The 21,687-nt window shown below is 44.5% G+C and overlaps 1 protein-coding gene and 1 non-coding gene across 2 annotated transcripts in view; both read right to left on the bottom strand.

The window, feature by feature from the left end:
* LOC124718741 (phosphoserine aminotransferase) overlaps positions 1-21,687 on the bottom strand; it is a 97,568-nt gene that overhangs the window by 72,783 nt on the left and 3,098 nt on the right. The window lies entirely within an intron of this gene.
* Positions 2,304-2,374, bottom strand: Trnag-gcc. Its single transcript has one exon. It is a non-coding gene; the product is annotated as a tRNA-Gly (tRNA).

The raw sequence follows: 21,687 nt of genomic DNA, 5'->3' as shown, positions 1-21,687 counted from the left end.
TTAACTTACCGCAAGTTTTAAATTTTTTCCCCGTTTAAATTATATTATTCGCATGGAGCAAAAAAGGTACTATGCATTTACAGTGTGTGGAGAATGATCTAGAAGATTGCGACTTCCATGAAGTAATACTGCTTTAGCAGCTCTGAACTCTATGTTCATCACACATATTTGAACAGCAGTTACACCCCCAAAAACCTCTATATGCTGGATCCACATCAGTTAAGCTTAAAATATGGTGATTGTAATTTTGCATTCTGTCGGGATTAGATAACAAGGTGAGAACTGTCATTTGCGTGAAATTCAACTTAAGTAATATATTTAACATTTTTGTAAAATTGTGCACATTTTTACAAAATATGGGATTACCTTAGCCCGGGTCAAAGTAGCCCCAAAATGACGATGTAGTGGTTCTAGAATCTGATGATGACTAAATGTTTCTCTGATGTGCAAGACGATGTCCAGCACTACAAGATGTCGAACGATAAATCAGAAGTTGGGCAGTATTCTACAGATTCATACGACAAAGGAGTCTTCTCCTGAACTGGGACCTTGGTGAATGATGAGGGTGCTATAGTGAACGGTATGGGACATACAAAGTGCTACTGCAAATGGCCAGAACAAACAGATAAACTGCTTTACCCTTTGGAGAGCTTGATAAGAATTATCAGCCTGACACAACTAACAAAATGTGTCAGAGCTTCAGTAATTTGTGCAATGTATATTACATTGTGCAATGTATGATACATTCTCGTAGTTACCACAGTATAATACGTAACTTCAAAATTAATTAGTCAGTTGATGAAATATTCTCATATATTTACGTTATCACTTTCTGGATAAAGTTAAATATGCCCTTTCCTTGCCTTCAAAATTTAGCGTTTTATTAGTTCCCTTTGCCCCTGAATGCCCATTCTAGGGATATTCATTGAGTGTACTTCGTCGCAACATCTTATCACTACTGTTTCATCAAGAAATGACAGGGTGGATCAAAGTAGCCCCGAGTGTGGGTAAGATTAGCCGAATCTTTTTATATTGTCACAGCAACAGGTGTGATACTTTCTGTTTAATAGCTTACTTAATTGCTGGTGCATCTTCGACAATACCGGAAAAATTTTTTTGGAATTTTTTCTCTGTCCCTATCCTTTGTTTCCTTACCACATATAAAAAGACAGGCAAAAATTAGGCCACATTAACCTTAGTTTACAGTACCGTAAACTCAATCAAGAAAAAACTTGCCAAAGAACACGTCATATCAAAAGACTGTTATCGAAAGACAGTAGTTGTTAAGTTCCAATAGCCAATACAATGACAAAATAAGTAAAGCTCGATATGTCTGGGGACAGTGGAGAAGGGTGAGGAAGAGAATTAATTCTAGCAGCATCACTTACCACAAGGGGAGGGATAATGTAGGTGAAGCAGATTTATCACTTTTCAAGCCATGTTCGTTTCCTGTTCCGTTGTTCTTTGTGTTACCTCTTTTACCTCCATTAGTTAACTTTTTGGCACACGTGTTTTGTGCCATTTAGAGTTATGCTCATAATTACGAAAAACGTTCGATACAGAATGGCTGTGGTCCATATATTCAGCTGCTTTGTGGCAGTCCGGGTAAGTAACGAGGAGAGATCGGGACTTTATGGAGAATGTGTAACGGATTCCCGCCCACATGTTGCCAAGGTTGTTTCGAGTACGTTGCAGACGCTTCGCTCCACACAGTCCCGATCTCTCCCCATACAATTTCCATAGCTTTGGAATCTTGATGAAAGACAGGTGTGGCATTGACCGTCTTGTGTTACGGTTATTGTTTTTGAAATAAACGGTTTACTTACTTTTTTCCCAAATGCCTCGTTTTCACTTGACCACCTCTTATAAATAACTATAAAACACGCTGAAAACCATCTGCTATCAAACACTCTTGATAAATATCTACATAAACACTGCTCACTGTAGTCCTACTGTAACTAAAGTCAATGATTTTAGTACTGCCACCTTGTTCACATGGAATGAAAGCATCCCGCGCAAACTTTTTACACAATTGCACAATGATTATTTTGTTTTACGTTATTTGCTTCTTGAAAGACAGTGTTGTCTCTTTCCTGCAACTTGTAGTGTAAAACCATTGTCAATAGCTGAATAATCTTCCTGGCGATGATAATGGTGGGTAATCTGTTTACAAAGCTGATTGACACAACGAGTGCATCATGAACATTGTCACTAACTATTATATACTCTAGTGGGTGACATCGCTACCTTCATCGTTACGGATTTTACACTTTATGGAAATGAAATTACGTAATTAAAACATTTGCATCGGCCGGGAATCGAACCCGGGCCGCCCGCGTGGCAGGCGAGCATTCTACCACTGAACCACCGATGCTTCCAGTAACCGTCCTAACGGTAACAATTATCAGAGAGAGTGATTACATCTGTACATGAAGTAATATTTTGTTTGTTACATATGATATCCATTCTTGAATAACACATGCCGTTATCAATTCCATGACCTTGATCTTCCCTTCTCCCACCTCTTTGAGAACACGGATGCCCGCGTGTTTGTTAGGCCTCTCATGCTGGTGTGACGTATTCGCGTTTGCCACAAATAAACAACACGTGTAGTAATATCTAATAACTAGTTCCATCAGTTACAGAGCGAAAACGAACCCGACAATGATATCGTACGATCGAGCAAGTGATGTAAAAAAAAAATGGCTCTGAGCACTATGGGACTTAACATCTTTGGTCATCAGTCCCCTCGAACTTAGAACTACTTAAACCTAACTAACGTAAGGACAGCACACAACACCCAGTCATAATGAGGCAGAGAAAATCCCTGACCCCGCAGGGAATCGAACCCGGGAACCCGGGCGTGGCAGGTGATGTAATTAAGACGCAGGATTTCGTTTAAAATGATCTCCTCATTACTTATTTCAGTTTTGGCAGTTCACTAATTATACTCGATTACACAACCACCGAATTAGTGTTTAACTCTTCTGTGCTCTTTAGACATGTTCATCACACATTCTATATTCTTACTATGGCCCCTTATACCTCCCCCCCCCCCCTAAACACACACAACCCACAAACATGTTCATCACACATTGAACCACCGTGATATCCTATTTTCTTCGAACCCCCCGCCTCCCCCCCCCCCTCCAAAAAAATCCCACGCCTCCGCGCGCGCGCGCACACACACACACATACACACACACACCCACACACACACCGACTATTTGTACTCTACAGCTGAAGTTAAATTCGACGTCACCGTAAATTATTTACTGAAATTAAACTGCGAAAGAGAACTTGGTTTTCCTTTTTGTTTAGCGCCCTAGTTGATGATCAGAAACAAATGATTTCTGAACGTATTGCATGCGATGCTGCTTAAACGCCAATGGCGTTGCTGTCTTCCCCCTTTAGGTTAGGATACGACATATTTTGTTAGTACAAAATTTGTTACGCGCAATGTATGTTTTGATTTCCGTTTGCTAAGCATATCGTAAGCATCTGTATGTACATTAAGAAAGTACGAAAAGCTAATACTATTTAACGTACATACGAACGTATTTTTGACACAAATTTGAAGTTTAAAGTGTGCAACTATGCAAATGTTGAATGAAATTATGTAAATTACGACATCATTTAGTTCTTCTGTATAAGTGCGTTTTACAAATTGTTTTCGCAGCCACAACTGCTGTGAGACCTACATTCGCTTCAACAGGAGTTCTACGTGTGTGTGATGGCGCCTTTGAGAGCATTCGCCCTTTACATTTGGAAGGACTCGTGAATCCCTTCCACCCACAAAAACCAATCCCCCCCCCCCCCTTTCCCCACATACATTTCGCACAAAACATATAACGGATGCATTGGATTGGTTCTTCTGAATAAAGATGTATACACAAAAATGTTGTGTTTCGAGGCTAGAGTTCTAACAAAAACCCTTCTCATTAGAGACCACGTCATTTCGTTCCTCCATTCTCGTATACGGAGCGCGGAGGCTGTAGTACACTATGTGATCAAAAGTATCCGGACACGTGACTGATAATGATTTACAGGTTCGTGGCGCCCTCCATCGGTAAGGCTGGAATTCAATGTGGTGTTGGCCCACCCGTAGCCTTGATGACAGTCCCACCCTCGTAGGCATACGTTCAATCAGGTGCTGGAAGGTTTCTTGCGGAATGGCAGCCCATTCTTCACGGAGTGCTGCACTGAAGGGAGGTACCGATGTCGGTCTGTGAGGCCTTGCACGAAGTCGGCGATCCAAAACATCCCAAAGGTGTTCTATAGGATTCAGGTCAGGACTCTGTGCAGGCCAGTCCATTACAGGGATGTTATTGTTGTGTAACCACTCCGCCACAGAGCGTGCATTATGAACAGGTGCTCGATCGTGTTGAAAGATGCAATCGCCATCCCCGAATTGCTCTTCAACAGTGCGAAGCAAGAAGGTGCTTCAAACATCAATGTAGGCCTGTGCTGTGATAGTGTCACACAAAACAAGAGGTGTAAGCCCCCTCCATGAAAAACACGACCACACCATAGCACCAACGCCTCCTAGTTTTACTGTTGGCACTACACCCGCTGGCAGATGACGTTCACCGGGCATTCGCCATACCCACACCCTGCTATCGGATCGCCACATTGTGCACCGTGATTCGTAATCCACACACCGTTTTTACACTGTTCTGTCGTCGAATGTTTACGCTCCTTACACCAAGCGAGGCGTCGTTTGGCTTTTACCGACGTGATGTATGGCTTATAAGCAGCCGCCCGACCATGAAATCCTAGTTTTCTCACCTCCCGCCTAACTGTCAAAGTACTTGCAGTGGATCCTGATGCAGTTAGGAATTCGTGAGTGATGGTCTGGATAAATGTCTGCCTATTACACATTACGATCCTCTTCAACTGTCGGTGGTCTCTGTCAGTCAACAGACGAGGTCGGCCCCTACGCTTTTGTGCTGTATGTATCCCTTCACGTTTCCACTTGACTAACACATCGGAAACAGTGGACTTAGCGATGTTTAAGAGTGTGGAAATCTCGCGTACAGACGTATGACACAGGTGACACCCAATCACCTGACGACGTTCGAAGTCCGTGAGTTTCGGGGAGCGCCCCATTCTGCTCTCTCACGATGTCTAATGACTACTGAGGTCGTTCATATGGAGTACCTGGCAGTAGGTGGGAGCACAATGCACCTAATATGAAAAACGTTTGTTTTGGGGGTATCCGGATACTTTTGATGACATAGTGTATATACCTATATTCCTTAGTGTTCAGTGGTTCTTGTAACATTGTTTAACATTTCATCAACGCACCCCCGTCGGTCAAACAAACCCGTGACCGTTCATTGGTGCTACCGTTCTTTGTACACGTTCAGTATCTCCTGTTGGTGTTCATTTATTTATCTATTTGTCCATATCAATCTCCTGAAAGACTCTAAATACGTCACTTGTGTGGCCATATTGTCCGCATTTGGCTTACAGTTCTTGAGGTATTTCCGTTCTGTCGTTGCAACTACAAAAAATGTGTTTTTTTTTCACCAACTGAGATAAAGCATCGTCGGTGGTAGTGATTTCCGCTTGATTTCTCGCCTACATCGGGAAAATAAGACCGAAACCATCTGTGACTAGAAGAAAACACATCAACATTGTGCTAGCAGACGGCATTTCCCGATGTAGGCGTGAAATCAACAGGAAATCATCACCACTGATGATCCTTTACCTCAATAAAGCGACACGTGTCTAGTGAAAAAAAAACGTAGTTTTTGTAGTTGCAACGACAGTACGAAAATACTATCAAGAATTCTAAATAAGACTCTACTACTGTAGCTGAGCGAATGTGACGCGACTATTACGTTTTATTTGGAAACTGTATAACTTTAAAGTCTGATGGTGGCCTTGTAAGCCAAAAACGGATTAACTCAATATACTGCTTTTCATTTATCATACTGTTGTTTACCAAGAATCGACGAAAGAATCAGTTTACATGATTATTTACGTTAGTTACAAGTTACCGTATTTCATATAGCGTAAAGTGTTCAGTGAAAAATTAACACTCTCCAGATGTGTCCGTGCAGTGCGTCTCCACTGATTTGACAAAATTGTTGCCGCTGAGTCTGTATAATGGCATCATCACACATGTCCGGGCCATGTCCGTGCCGGGACACGTTCGAGGACGAACTATAAAAAAAAAAAACTAAAATCCATCCGAACAGGCGTTGAAGGCCCAACGGCACCGACCGGCCACCGTGTCATCCTCAGCCCACAGGCTTCGTCGGATGCGGATTGGAGGGGCATGTGGTCAGCACACCGGTCTCCTGGCCGTTGTCAGTTTTCATGACCAGAGCCGCTACTTCTCAGTCACGTAGCTCCTGAGTGTACCTCGCAATGGTTAACCTTTTCGTGGTTGATGGGTCATATACACTCCTGGAAATTGAAATAAGAACACCGTGAATTCATTGTCCCAGGAAGGGGAAACTTTATTGACACATTCCTGGGGTCAGATACATCACATGATCACACTGACAGAACCACAGGCACATAGACACAGGCAACAGAGCATGCACAATGTCGGCACTAGTACAGTGTATATCCACCTTTCGCAGCAATGCAGGCTGCTATTCTCCCATGGAGACGATCGTAGAGATGCTGGATGTAGTCCTGTGGAACGGCTTGCCATGCCATTTCCACCTGGCGCCTCAGTTGGACCAGCGTTCGTGCTGGACGTGCAGACCGCGTGAGACGACGCTTCATCCAGTCCCAAACTTGCTCAATGGGGGACAGATCCGGAGATCTTGCTGGCCAGGGTAGTTGACTTGCACCTTCTAGAGCACGTTGGGTGGCACGGGATACATGCGGACGTGCATTGTCCTGTTGGAACAGCAAGTTCCCTTGCCGGTCTAGGAATGGTAGAACGATGGGTTCGATGACGGTTTGGATGTACCGTGCACTATTCAGTGTCCCCTCGATGATCACCAGTGGTGTACGGCCAGTGTAGGAGATCGCTCCCCACACCATGATGCCGGGTGTTGGCCCTGTGTGCCTCGGTCGTATGCAGTCCTGATTGTGGCGCTCACCTGCACGGCGCCAAACACGCATACGACCATCATTGGCACCAAGGCAGAAGCGACTCTCATCGCTGAAGACGACACGTCTCTATTCGTCCCTCCATTCACGCCTGTCGCGACACCACTGGAGGCAGGCTGCACGATGTTGGGGCGTAAGCGGAAGACGGCCTAACGGTGTGCGGGACCGTAGTCCAGCTTCATGGAGACGGTTGCGAATGGTCCTCGCCGATACCCCAGGAGCAACAGTGTCCCTAATTTGCTGGGAAGTGGCGGTGCGGTCCCCTACGGCACTGCGTAGGATCCTACGGTCTTGGTGTGCATCCGTGCGTCGCTGCGGTCCGGTCCCAGGTCGACGGGCACGTGCACCTTCCGCCGACCACTGGCGACAACATCGATGTACTGTGGAGACCTCACGCCCCACGTGTTGAGCAATTCGGCGGTACGTCCACCCGGCCTCCCGCATGCCCACTATACGCCCTCGCTCAAAGTCCGTCAACTGCACATACGATTCACGTCCACGCTGTCGCGGCATGCTACCAGTGTTAAAGACTGCGATGGAGCTCCGTATGCCACGGCAAACTGGCTGACACTGACGGCGGCGGTGCACAAATGCTGCGCAGCTAGCGCCATTCGACGGCCAACACCGCGGTTCCTGGTGTGTCCGCTGTGCCGTGCGTGTGATCATTGCTTGTACAGCCCTCTCGCAGTGTCCGGAGCAAGTATGGTGGGTCTGACACACCTGTGTCAATGTGTTCTTTTTTCCATTTCCAGGAGTGTATGTCCCACTAACTTTGAGCGCCAGTTCGAGTGTCGGGATATATGTTACCCAGCTCTGCACGGTGCTGCCATCTAGGAACGACTGTACTGAACCTAAAAAAAAAATCGGGACAGCACTGCAAAGGCAATAGAGAAGCCGTGACTACTTTTGTTGACTGGCGTGTATATATGGCCGCTGCATCGCCACTTATTTGTGTCATTCTTCGGTTTTCACCATCTCTGACTTTCCAGCGATGTCTGAAGTAAGTAATTCATCTTATTATTAACTTAATAATCATTCTTTTAGTACAAATACAGTGTGGAATGTGAAACTTCCTGGCAGATTAAAACTGTGTGCCCGACCGAGACTCGAACTCTGGACCTTTGCCTTTCGCGGGCAAGTGCTCTACCAACTGAGCTACCCAAGCACGATTCACGCCCGGTACTCACAGCTTTATTTCTGCCAGTACCTCGTCTCCTACCTTCCAAACTTTACAGAAGCTCTCCTGCGAACCTTGCAGAACCAACACTCCTGAAAGAAAGGATATTGCGGAGACATGGCTTAGCCACAGCCTGGGGGATGTTTCCAGAATGAGATTTTCATTCTGCAGCGGAGTGTGCGCTGATATGAAACTTCCTGGCAGATTAAAACTGTGTGCCCGACCGAGACTCGAACTCGGGACCTTTGCCTTTCGCGGGCAAGTGCTCTACCAACTGAGCTACCCAAGCACGACTCACGCCCGGTACTCACAGCTTTACTTCTGCCAGTACCTCGTCTCCTACCTTCCAAACTTTACAGAAGCTCTCCTGCGAACCTTGCAGAACTAGCACTCCGCTGCAGAGTGAAAATTTCATTCCAGTGTGGAATGTACTTCACAGCGACTGTACTATCTTATAATCGAAATAAAATTAGTGGGGCACATGTGTCCCAGCAGACATTATTTGTAAAGATTAGCAAGACATTTGATTAATGGGTATTCATCCAGGAAAAAGAGGGGATCAATGCCCACTTTCTTCCCAGCAAAGAGAGGAGTCTCTAGTGTGCCAGATGACGTCTGGCTCGTGAACGTAATCAAACATGTACCGAAAGACAGTAGCACTAGGGAGCGATGCAGATTCTGCAGCACAAACTCTAAAGAGAAGAGAACAAAAGCTGTTTGCACTGCTTGTGGCGTACCACTCTGTGCCACACCATGTTTTTCCAAGTTTCATGGCATGTAAAGTTTTGTAAGTATTGATCATGTATCATGAAAACTGAAATGTAATGAATATTTTTTACACTGGCTCTACACAAATAAAAAGATTACATGCATGTGTAATTTGTAGTTATTTTATTCTCTGCAAAATCCTGTTTATGGCTACAAAAATAAAATTACAAAATCAGTCAGTCAGCAGAAAAGGTATCTTGCGTTGGTTCATGGGACATGTGTGTCCCACTTCCTGTCGTGAAAAAAATGGAGAACTTAAAAAATATTTTGGTGGTGAAAATATAATAATGGGACTGAAAAGAAACTGTTATCACCTTAATATTTTAAAAATCTGTAAAAAATGAATTTCATCCATGAAAGGGTTAAGGGAACCACGCTAGCCAATAGCGTTCGCAGACCGGGCGGTCACCCATCCAAGTGCTAGCCAAGCCCAACAGCCCTTAATTTCGGTGATCTGACAGGAACAGATATTACCACTTTTTTAGTCATAACATTCTACAGTAGTACATATTTTTCAACTGACATTTAAAAGTAATAAAACAAAGGTTCCTTGGCATTTTAGAAAAAAAAATCCAAGTCTAAACCAGATAGTGATGTTCGTCACTTGATCGTATTTGTTTTTCAAAGATCAAATTGTCTCTCGTTTCTTCATGTTCTGAATCGCATCATCGAAAATGGAGTTCACATGACTGTTCTTCTGAGGAAGTTGGCGTATGTATCATAATAATTATTCATTCGTAGTAGCTTGTGATGCTGGTCGGAAATGTACGTCCAAAAATCTTCTTCGCTCCTTTCTTTACTGGACAGCAGGTAAAATACCCCGTGTCCCTTCAACCAGTTGACGGCATTTTTCTTCCAGGTGGGGTATAACTCCTCTTCCGGGTACAAAAGGCACGCTGGCGTTATCAAATACGGCGGTTTTCTCTGCATAGTTGCTAATTTTTTTCTGATTGACAACCATATATTATTCGCATTTCCACAGACAAATTGATGTTCATCTGTATCAATCAGGTTGCAAATGGTACACAAAGAGGAATCAGCCAGGTGAATGGAATGTAGTCTGGAGTTCGTTGGAAATTTCCTATTCACAAAGTAGTACCACAATGACCGCACTTTTGTTGGTAAATACGGGTGGTGTATGTTCCTCCAGATATCATGCCAAGAGTGACCGACGTATTTTTGTTCTATGATGTTCTTGGTCTGAAAGTTCATTAAGTTTTGGTATATTTTCTTGACTTTGATGACATCTTTCTCGGGTGTTCCCAGTCCAATGTAGCTATATTCTACGAAGAAATGTTTTAGGTGGTAAAGTTCATTTGGGATGTGGTGAACGTCTATTGGGGCGTCCTGGCTGACCGGCGCTATTTCATTTAACAAGAATGCGGTGACACTGTCGACTGACCACTTCCACAGTTTATATGTTTTACAGACGTACAATGCTTGTGCTTTATTGTACACGTCTGTGAGATTCAATCCACCATTCCCAGTCGGTAGAGTCAATGTTTGGAACTTGACTTTGAAGATGTGGCCGCGGCTGACGAAATGGCCAAAAGCAGTCAAAATCCTGTTCGCCACTTCCCTCGGCATTGGCAGGGCTTGAGCCACGTAATTTAATTTAGAGGACAAATAGATGTTGACGAGAGCCACTCTTTGTATCTCATCAAGAGTACGGAGATTGTGCTGACGTATACAGGCACGGATGGTGTTGAGGATTCTTCTGTAATTAACTGCGATGGTCTGCCGAATAGTTCTTGTGTACTCCACTCCAAGACATGTCATGGTGACAATTTCCTTTATTGGCCCATGAATGGGAACTCCTAATCCACTTCCAATATTCATTATGCCAGACTTATTCCTATTCATTTTCGCACCAGATACTTGTTCATATTTGTTTATTATGTCGAGTGCTTTCTCTATCTCGTCGTTGTCTTTGACAATAAATGCAACGTCATCGGCATATGCTCTGCAGACAATCCTACGGCCGCGTGTAGTGAATCCTTGTAGGTTGTGGCTCAGGCGAAAAAGCAATGGCTCGATTGCTATTGCAAAGAGTGACATAGACATCGGGCACCCTTGTCGCACCGAACTTTTCATTACAATGGGCTTACTGGACTGACCGTTTACCATAACTATCGATGTTGACTTCTGCAGAAGATTTGTAATAATGTTGATAAAACCTTGCGGGAAGTTCATGGCACGCATGGTGTGAAAAAGATAAGCATGATCGACTCTATCGAATGCTTTCTCAAAGTCCAATGATACAATGGCGCATTTTATTTTACAGGCTGCGGCAATGGAAATAACATCTCTGTAGTCGCACAGTGTTTGGTAAATTGATCTGTCTTTTCCTACGCTCGATTGATATGATCCAGTGACTGTGTTCAATACTGATTTTAATCTTTCGTTTATGATGCGGGCAAATATTTTATAGTCCGAATTTAGGAGAGTGATAGGCCTAAAATTTGTTACAGATTTTCCTGCAGGATGTTTCGGGATTAGAACAATGGTTCCTTTTAGGAAGTCGCGTGGGATGCCATTGGCGGGATTCATTAATTCGTTACAGATACATGCTAATTTGGGAATCAACTGCATTCTGAACATTTGATAGAACTCGGCCGGGATTCCGTCAGGCCCAGGAGACTTATTTTTCGGGCTTCGTGTTATAGCGTCTGCGACTTCTTCTTCTGTGATTTCAGTTAACAAGTTGTTTGCTTCTATCGGGTCGAGCCCGCGTGTGAATTCCGTCATGATGTCATTGCCCACCGGGATATCCATTGTCGTTTTGCCTAATAACTCTGCGAAGTACTTGTGAATTTCGTTCTTGATGTCACTTTGCTGCGTCAGTAACCTACCGTCAGAAGATCTTAGTTCGGTTATTATTTTCCTGCGTTGCCCCTTCCTCTCATTAATCACATGATATATAGATGTTTGCTCTCCTTTTACAGCATCGTGAAGTCCTGCTCTTACTTGATGACCTTCCAGCTGTTTCCGCTTCAGTCCCAGAAGTTTAGCCTGAATCCGTTTTATTTCCACGTAGTTGGCGATTACGGACTCATCAGATTGATATAGGTCACGAAGGACTTGGAAGTAATATTCTATCGTCCGTTTTTGCCAAACACTTTTCTCGCGGGATTTTCTTATCGCGGGTTTCACACATTTCATCCACCATGCCAGTGCCGAGGTATATGAAGCGAATTTGTTCTCGCACGCGTTCCATACGTTATTGAATATTTCGTGGTATTCAGGGTCTTTTGGATGTTCCACGTTCAACTTCCACAAGCCTCGTCCCCTGTACGTTTCTTGCCGTTTTAAGTTCATGGTACATATGTATGCAGTGTGATCCGAAAAGATAGTGGGCCATAACTCTGTCTGGAGAACGTGTGTTTCCAGGTCGACTGTTACATAGGTCCTGTCGATGCGACTAGCGGAATGATTCGTAATATGAGTGAAACCCGGCAATGCACCGTTCTTGAGCTCCCAGGTGTCAATTAAGCGGAGTTCTGTAATTACGGCTCCGAGTTCTGCACAGTTATTAAAATGCGGCGTCTGGTCTTTTGGAGACAGCACACAATTATAATGACCTCCAAAAATGATATGCTCGTAGCAGCCACCGAAAAGGGGAACTATATCATCTTTATAAAATTCAGCTCTTCGCCTCCTGTTCCCGGTGCCAGATGGTGCATAAATATTTATAAAACGCGTATTGTGAATGGTGACAGCTAGACCTCTGGCGTTTACCAGTTTCTCCACATCTTTGATGATAATTCCTTCTTTGGCGAGTATCGCAGTTCCGAGGTCACTGTCGCTCCCTGGATTTACGACTGCATTGTAACCTGTGATGGCATCCAGTCTAATATCTGTTACTTCTTGTAACATAATAACATCAATATCAGCGGCGTAGAGCATGTCTTGCAAGTTCTTAAGGTTTAATTCGCTACGGATCTTGTTTAGATTCAAAGTCCCGATTCTATAAGCTTGTAACGAATTCATGATTAATTAAGTAAGTATACAAGTCGTTATGACCCACTGTCGACAAAGCCTAAGGTTTTCCATGTTATGGCCGAGACGATGTCTCGTCCCTCATTTGCTTGTCTTTCTGCACTGGAATCTTTCCTCCTGGTAGGTGTGACACTTCCTTCATTTCCTCATCTGCGGGAAATTCTTCAATGTCATCTGCCCAATTTTTCGTATCACTGCGTTGAGACAACTCTATCTCTGGCCCACGTTGAGATGGAGTTCTGTTCTTTGTTTCTTTACTTGTGGACCGTTTCGTTTCACCATCGTGTTGCGTCTGCGTTTTCACTTTTCGAAACTCGTCTTTTCCCGCTGTATGCGGGGTCTGTGGGTCTACGTCAAAATTGACGGATGTCATACCACTGATTTTGCGACCAATTTGTTGTGCCTTTTCACGCACTGATTGTACCTTTTGAGGAGCGTCAGGTGGAGCTATCCTCCGTTTTTTATGCTTTTTGGGAGAGAGATCCGGATTTCTGTCGCTCTTGAGTCTCGGAAGCCGTGCTGGGATCTTGTGCAGCATCCTCGTTCTCGTCTCTCTGTACATCTTGCTCGGTAGTTCCGTCATTTTTGGAAAGCCATCCTGCTTCTGTAATGGGCGCCGCTTCAGGCGACGGAACGACAGTCGTTACTTCAGTAGAGCTAGTGGTCACTGACAAGTTTTTGTCGTCGTCTTTTCTGTCGCCACTGCTCTCCAAAGCGAAACTCGATGTCGTAGCAGTGTGGCCACGGGTGGCCGTAGCATATGTCACTGGTAAGGTCGTCATCGTCATGGGAGGGACTACTTCCCCCGCCGGTACCTGCGTCACTCTCCTCTGTATACATTCTGAACGTAAGTGTCCAGTCTGTCCACAGCCGGAGCAAGTACGCGGCTGTCCATCATACATCACAATAGCTCTATAACCGCATACGTAAACATACGAGGGAATATGCTGCTGAAGATCTATTTTTATTTGCCTGACACCATTTAAAACTGGAAACGTTTGAAAGGTGGTCCACTTTTCCGCAACATTACTAATGACCTTCCCATATGCTTTGAGGACGCAATTAATTTGTTCCGTAGTTATTTCAAAGGGAAGTTCAAAAATACGGACTGTTCTTATCCCGAAACCTGCATGATCTACTTTGACATCACCGACGTTTCCATCACAGTGATTAAATTTAAAAGATCCTCCACATCCTTCAATAATCCTATCACAGCATTTAGCATTCACCATCTTTACATAAACTGTGCTACTCACAATCGATAAGTGGATCCCAATTATATCAGTGGAACTGAGCTTTACTACATCGCGCAAGAACTGTTCTACTTCGAATGCTTTAGATCGTGCAAAGCGTTCATCGAACGTGAACTTCAAAGTATCTTTGCGAAGCGGTTGCGTCATAATCATGTTCGATTCATTTTCAAATATACAATTGGCGTGTAAGCCGCAAGAGCGCCCACTTACTTGTCGGCGCGCGGCCGGCCGCAGCGAGCACGTAAATAAGGCCCGTCCGCACAGCTCACCCACCGAAGCACGACTTGGCGCTGCTCAGGGACTCGTTGACACCGCAAAAACACACGGCAACACTAATTTGTAGGTGAACACACACTAAATTATCTGTATTTTTCAATATTTCTCGAGAACCACACGAAAACTGATGGTTGTTGACGCTGCTAACCAGAGATATTCCCACTGGGACAAGGCCGCTGGCTAGGACGAAATATGCCATTAACATAAATGTAGCGGTCGGGACATGACAGGGCAGTTCTCGAGGAACGTTAGGGACCCGAGACCGTGCCGGGACGAATTTGTTCTGTTACCGACGACGCGATGGTAGAATTAATTTGTAGGCTGTGCAACTGTGCAAGACCTGTGTACAAAAAGGATGTGGAAAGACTAATACACGAAGTACGTAAGTTTTTCGCAACTTCTTTCTTGATTAAGTTCTGTTTACTCTTTTTTGAACCTACCTAAAAAAATAAACAGGCGTTTTATGGCTGCAATTGTTAGTCTCCGGGAATTGTATTTATTTTCAATTTAGGCTCTAGTTTCAAACTTCCTGGCAGATTAAAACTGTGTGCCGGACCGAGACTCGAACTCGGGACTTTTGCCTTTCGCGGGCAAGTGCTCTACCAACTGAGCTACCCAAGCACGACTCACGCCCCATCCTCACAGCTTTACTTCTGCCAGGGCGGGGCGTGAGTCTTGCTTGGGTAGCTCAGTTTGTAGAGCACTTGCCCGCGAAAGGCAAAGGTCCCGAGTTCGACTCTCGGTCCGGCACACAGTTTTAATCTGCCAGGAAGTTTCGTATCAGCGCACACTCCGCTGCAGAGTGAAAATCTCATTCTAGGTTCTAGTTTGTTTAAGAGCTGACACCTCTACTGCGTCATCTTAAAATACTCATAAAACTTTAGCTCATCATCCATGAGATGAGGAAATAACGTTCGAAACTCTCCCCGTGCTGATCATGTTTTCTAGGCACTGTGGATTCACATATTTCTTCTTTTTCATGACCTTGCTTCATTTTCTTCTTCCTCTAAAGCAAGTGCTACAGGGTGGGGCAAATAAAAGTGGGCCGGATGAATGGATAGATTGGTCGTGAATTTGTGGCAACGGAGGGAAAAAGAGGCCTACAGTTACTTCCGACAGGATGGAGCCATCCGCATCTTGGATCCCAGTCTTCACGCCTGACAGAGTTGATAGCAGAGATGAGTCTGGTCGCGGCCCTAGCTGGCCACCCAGGTCACCCGATCTGCCAGTGTGCGATTACTCGGCGTGGGGAGGTGTATCGCAACAACCCTCATAGTCTTCAAGAACTGCAACAGAACATTTCGGATGAGACTGCAGCAATTCCAGCAGTCCAGTTTCGATCTGCCTTCAGCAACTTGCTGTCCGGGACACAGAAGTGCCAAGAGACGAATAGTGGTTACTTTCAACATCTGCTATAATCGGGTTAGTACTATATTTTCTTTCTTCTGTTGAGTTTTTTTAGTACCCTGGAACTCTTTTCTCTGCACCACTTTTATTTGCTCCACCCTGTATAAGTCTTAATTCACTATTACGGAAATTAGCGAACATACACTACTGGCCATTAAAATTGCTACACCACGACGATGACGCGCAACAGACGCGAAATTTAACCGACAGGAACAAGATGCTGTGATATGCAAGTGATTAGCTTTTCACAACATTCACACAAGGTTGGCGCCGGTGGCGACACCTACAACGTGCTGACATGAGGAAAGTTTCCAACCGTTTTCGCATACACAAAACAGCAGTTGACCGGCGTTGCCTGGTGAAACGTTGTTGTGATGCCTCGTGTAAGGAGGAAAAATGCGTACCATCACGTTTCCGACTTTGATAAAGGTCGGATTGTAGCCTATCGCGATTGCGGTTTATCGTATCGCGACATTGCTGCTCGCGTTGGTCGAGATCCGATGACTGTTAGCAGAATATGGAATCGGTGGGTTCAGGAGGGTAATACGGAACGCCGTGCTGGATCCCAACGGCCTCGTATCACTAGCAGTCGAGATGACAGGCATCTCATACGCATGGCTGTAACGGGTTGTGCAGCCACGTCTCGATCCCTGGGTCAACCGATGGGAACGTTTGCAAGACAACATCCATCTGCACGAACAGTTCGACGACTTTTGCAGCCGCACGGACTATCAGCTCGGAGACCATGGCTGCGGTTACCCTTGACACTGCATCACAGACAGGAGCACCTGCGATGGTGTACTCAACGACGAACCTGCGTGCACGAATGGCAAAACGTCATTTTTTCGGATGAATCCAGGTTCTGTTTACAGCATCATGATGGTCCCATCCGTGTTTGCCGACATCGCGGTGGACGCACATTGGAAGCGTGTATTCGTCATCGCCATACTGGCGTATCACCCGGCGCGATGGTATTGGGTGCCATTGGTTACACGTCTCGGTCACCTCTTGTTCACATTGACGGCACTTTGAACAGTGGACGTTACATTTCAGATGTGTTACGATCTGTGGCTCTACCCTTCATTCGATCCCTGCGAAACCTACATTTCAGCAGGATAGTGCACGACCGCATGTTTCAGGTCCTGTACGGGACTTTCTGGATACAGAAAATGTTCGACTGCTGCTCTGGCCAGCACATTCTCTAGATTTTTCAGCAACTGAAAACGTCTGGTCAATGGTGGCCGAGCAACTGGCTCGTCACAATGCGCCAGTCACTACTCTTTATGAACTGTGGTACCGTGTTGAAGCTGCATGGGCAGCTGTACCTGTACACTCCATCCGAGCTCTGTTTGACTCAATGCCCAGGCGTATCAAGGCCGTTATTACGGGCAGAGGTGGTTGTTCTGGGTACTGATTTCTCAGGATCTATGCACCCAAATTGTGTGAAAACGTAATCACATGTCAGTTCTAGTATAATATATTTGTCCAATGAATACCCGTTTATCATCTGGATTTCTTCTTGGTGTAGCAATTTTAATGGTCAATAGTGTATTTACAACGGGAAGGCTGACGAGCCTCGGTTCGTAGAGGTACAGGCAGGAGCACAGCCGTCACTGGTCAACCAGGCGTTCGGCCCTAACACGGCCCGGACAGATGTGTCCTGGCCTTAACTTTCTGGAGAGCTGTCTGTGTGCATGTATTACTTATGACGTAGCTGGGCCTGGATCTTGCTGCTCAGTTTGAAGACAGATTGTACCACTCTCGCATTGTTGTCATTGTAGCCGTCTTGCTTATCTTACAAAATATGAAAATGCTGCGTCTGGACACCGAAGTAACGATTACGGAAGTGCAGATACAACCATGGCTCTGCAACACATGGAACCAGAGATAAAAAGTGAGAATGTGGCGAGCAGTTACAAGCGGGCATTCACGGAGAAAAATGGGGATGGAACGGATGACAGGCAGAAATCAGATTTTGGTGAGCAATGAAAGTAAATATTTCATTATTAGTTGTGTGTGAAGTGATCGTATGGCATTGGGGGGAGGGAGGCCTAATGCAGGGAAGTTCGGCCGCCGCCGTATTGTAAGTCCTTTTTAGTTACTTCGGCGACTTGCGAGTCAATGATGATGAAGACGACACAACAACACCCAGTCATCACGAGGCAGAGAAAATCCCTGACCCCGCCGGGAATCGAACCCGGGACCCCCTGCGCAGGAAGCGAGAACGCTACCGCAAGACCACGAGCTCCGGACATTAATAGTTACAAACAGTATACACTGAAATGCATTCATAAATAGTCAACGAGCCAGTTTTCAGACTAAAAAAACTAGTCCTCATTCGAGCGCTTACCATGGTACAGATCCCTGAGAGTAACAAGCGGTATCAGTAAACTGATCTCTGATACTGTTGCCGCTATTAAGGTATGTCCACGTGATGCCTCTTTCGTTGTGCGCAGTCCCAGACGCACGCGAATAAAAGGGCGCGAACACAAATTTCTGCAAAGAACGCATGTATTCATGGATGTTCTCGTGTCCACACGTTGCCTCATTCCGCATGTCTGCTGTGAATCTCGTTCTTTGCCTGGGAACTTGTGTTGCGTTTATTGTGATGAAAAGGCGACATAAAAAGAAAACGCAAAAGCTACTATAGGTAAACTAGTATATAAGCAACAGAGGTACGAGAGATGTAAAGAGATGACAACGTTTGGTCTGTAAATTTCAGGAGATAGTCATGACGGGATTTTGGATTTTCGCTTGGGAAAATGCAGTGATAAAGCTGGCAATAAAATTTTGTTAGCTAGTAACTGGCGACTTATACAGGGTGCTCCATTGATAGTGACCGGACCAAATATCTCACGAAATAAGCATCAAACGAAAAAAACTACAAAGAACGAAACTCGTCTAGCTTGAAGGGGGATGGCGCTATGGTTGGCCCGCTAGATGGCGCTGCCGTAGGTCAATCGGATATCATCTGCGTTTTTTAAAAAAATAGGAACCCCCACTTTTATTACATATTCGAGTAGTACGTAAAGAAATATGAAAGTTTTAGTTGAACAACTTTTTTCGCTTTGTGATAGATGGTGCTGTAATAGTCACAAATCTATGAGTGCGTGGTATCACGTAACATTCCGCCAGTGCGGACGGTATTTGCTTCCTAATACATTACCTGTGTTAAAATGGACCGTTTATCAACTGCGGAAAAGGTCGATATCGTGTAGATGTATGGCTATTGTGATCAAAATGCCCAGCGGGCGTGTGCCATATATGCTGCTCGGTATCCTGTACGACATCATCCAAGTGTCCGGACTGTTCGCCGGATAGTTCCGTTATTTAAGGAAACAGGAAGTGTTCAGCCACATGTGATACGTCAACCACGACCTGCAACAAATGACGATGCCCAAGCAGGTGCTTTAGCTGCTGTCGCGGCTAATCCGCACATGAGTAGCAGACAAATTGCGCGACAATCGGGAATCTCAAAAACGTCGGTGTTGAGAATGCTGCATCAACATCGATTGCCCCCGTACCATATTTATATGCACCAGGAATTGCATGGCGACGACTTTGAACGACGTGTACAGTTCTGCCACTGGGCACAAGAGAAATTACGGGACGATGACAGATTTTTTGCAAGCGTTCTATTTAGCGACGAAGCGTCATTCACCAACAGCGGTAACGTAAACCGGCATAATATGCACTATTGGGCAACGGAAAACCCACGATGGCTGCGACAAGTGGAACATCAGCGACCTTGAGGGGTTAATGTAGGGTGCGGCATTATGGGAGGAAGGATAATTGGCCCCCATTTTATCGATGGCAATCTAATGGGTGTAATGTATGCTGATTTCCTACGTAAGGTTCTACCGATGTTACTACAAGATGTTTCACTGCCTGACAGAATGGCGATGTACTTGCAACATGATGGATGTCCGGCACATAGCTCGCATGCGGTTGAAGCGGTATTGAATAGCATATTTGATGACAGGTGGATTGGTCGTCGAAGCACCACACCATGGCCCGCACGTTCACCGGATCTGACGTCCCCGGATTTCTTTCTGTGGGGAAAGTTCAAGGATATTTGCTATCGTGATCCACCGACAACGCCTGACAACATGCGTCAGCGCATTGTCAATGCATGTGCGAACATTACGGAAGGCGAACTACTCGCTGTTGAGAGGAATACCGTTACACGTATTGCCAAATCATTGAGGTTGACGGACATAATTTTGAGCATTTATTGCATTAATGTGGTATTTACAGGTAATCACGCTGTAACAGCATGCGTTTTCAGATATGATAAGTTCACAAATGTACATGTATCACATTGGAACAACCGAAATAAAATGTTCAAACGTACCTACCACGTTCTGTATTTTAATTTTAAAAACCTACCTGTTAGCAACTGTTCGTCTAAAATTGTGTGCTATAGGTTTGTGACTATTACAGCGTCATCTATCACAAAGCGAAAAAAGTGGTCAAACTAAAACATTCATATTTCTTTACGCACTACATGAATACGTAATAAAAAATGGGGTTTCCTATTTAAAAAAAACGCAGTTGATATCCGTTTGACCTATGGCAGCGCCATCTAGCGGGCCAACCATAGCGCCATCTGGTTTCCCCCTTCAGGCTAGACAAGCTTCGTTCTTTGTAGTTTTTTCGTTTGACGCTTATTTCGTGAGATATTTGGCCCGGTCACGATGGATGGACCACCCTGTATAAGCAACAGAGGTACGAGGAATGTAATGATATGTAAATTTCAGGAGGAGGTCATGACGGGATTTTAGATTTTCTGCTTGGGAAAATGCAGCGGTAAGGCTGGCAATAAAACTTTGTTAGCTAGTAACTGGCGACTTATACTCGTTTGAATTATTTATTCCTCATTTCAAAACAAAGCATTTCAGTTTTATCAAATTTGTAATGTGGAATAATTGTAATTTGTTACTTGACTGTTTTCCACCTCGTTTCAGTGTAGGAAATACCTAAACCCGTAATTATTAGCGTATTTTGTTCCTATACAACATTAAAATTTATATCTATTAACATCTATAAATACCGTTCTCGTGTATAATTATGACTAGTTCCATATTCATGCAATTCTTTTGCATACTGTAACAACGGAACACGAATAAGGGAATAAAAATAAAAGTGATTATTTCTTAAGCTGAGAAGTGCTTATGGGAGGTTCTTGGTAGTTGTGTGAATGTTAATTTGACTTTCAGTGCGTCATTTGTATATAAATCATGAAATATGATGTGAGGATTAACATCCTCGGAAACGACAAATTTGGGAATCATAGACGTCAGAATCCACTAGAACTGAAGTTCTGTTATTCACTTTCGTATATTTTGCATCATCAGTGTGCTCAATTTCTACTTTTAGGAGTCTGTTCAGGAGCTATACATACCCCAGCACTTCTTTTGTTCAGGTGTCAGGCTCCTCAGTTGGGCTTTTAAGCATAGCATGAATATTCGCCCACAGTTTTCATATACACGTCTCATAAATTTTGGTTTATTCTTCTCAGTTTTCCTATTTCGAAACTTACAGTATCTTATTCTTTACAGAAATATGAACGGAGTCTTTTTATCTAATACGTCACGCTCAGGACAACATCTCGAACTTTTATTTAAACAAACTTCAGAAGCAGGATTCCACACGACTTTTTTTCTTTGTCTGTAATCATCTATAAGCTTATGCGTGCTTCCTTTGGAGTCAGTAGACATTATTGCATAT

The sequence above is a fragment of the Schistocerca piceifrons genome, chromosome 10 (genome assembly GCF_021461385.2).
Source record: "Schistocerca piceifrons isolate TAMUIC-IGC-003096 chromosome 10, iqSchPice1.1, whole genome shotgun sequence".
Taxonomy (NCBI): Eukaryota; Metazoa; Arthropoda; class Insecta; order Orthoptera; family Acrididae; genus Schistocerca; species Schistocerca piceifrons.
The sequence above is the reverse complement of the archived record's forward strand: the minus strand, read 5'-3'. Positions and strand labels throughout refer to the sequence as shown.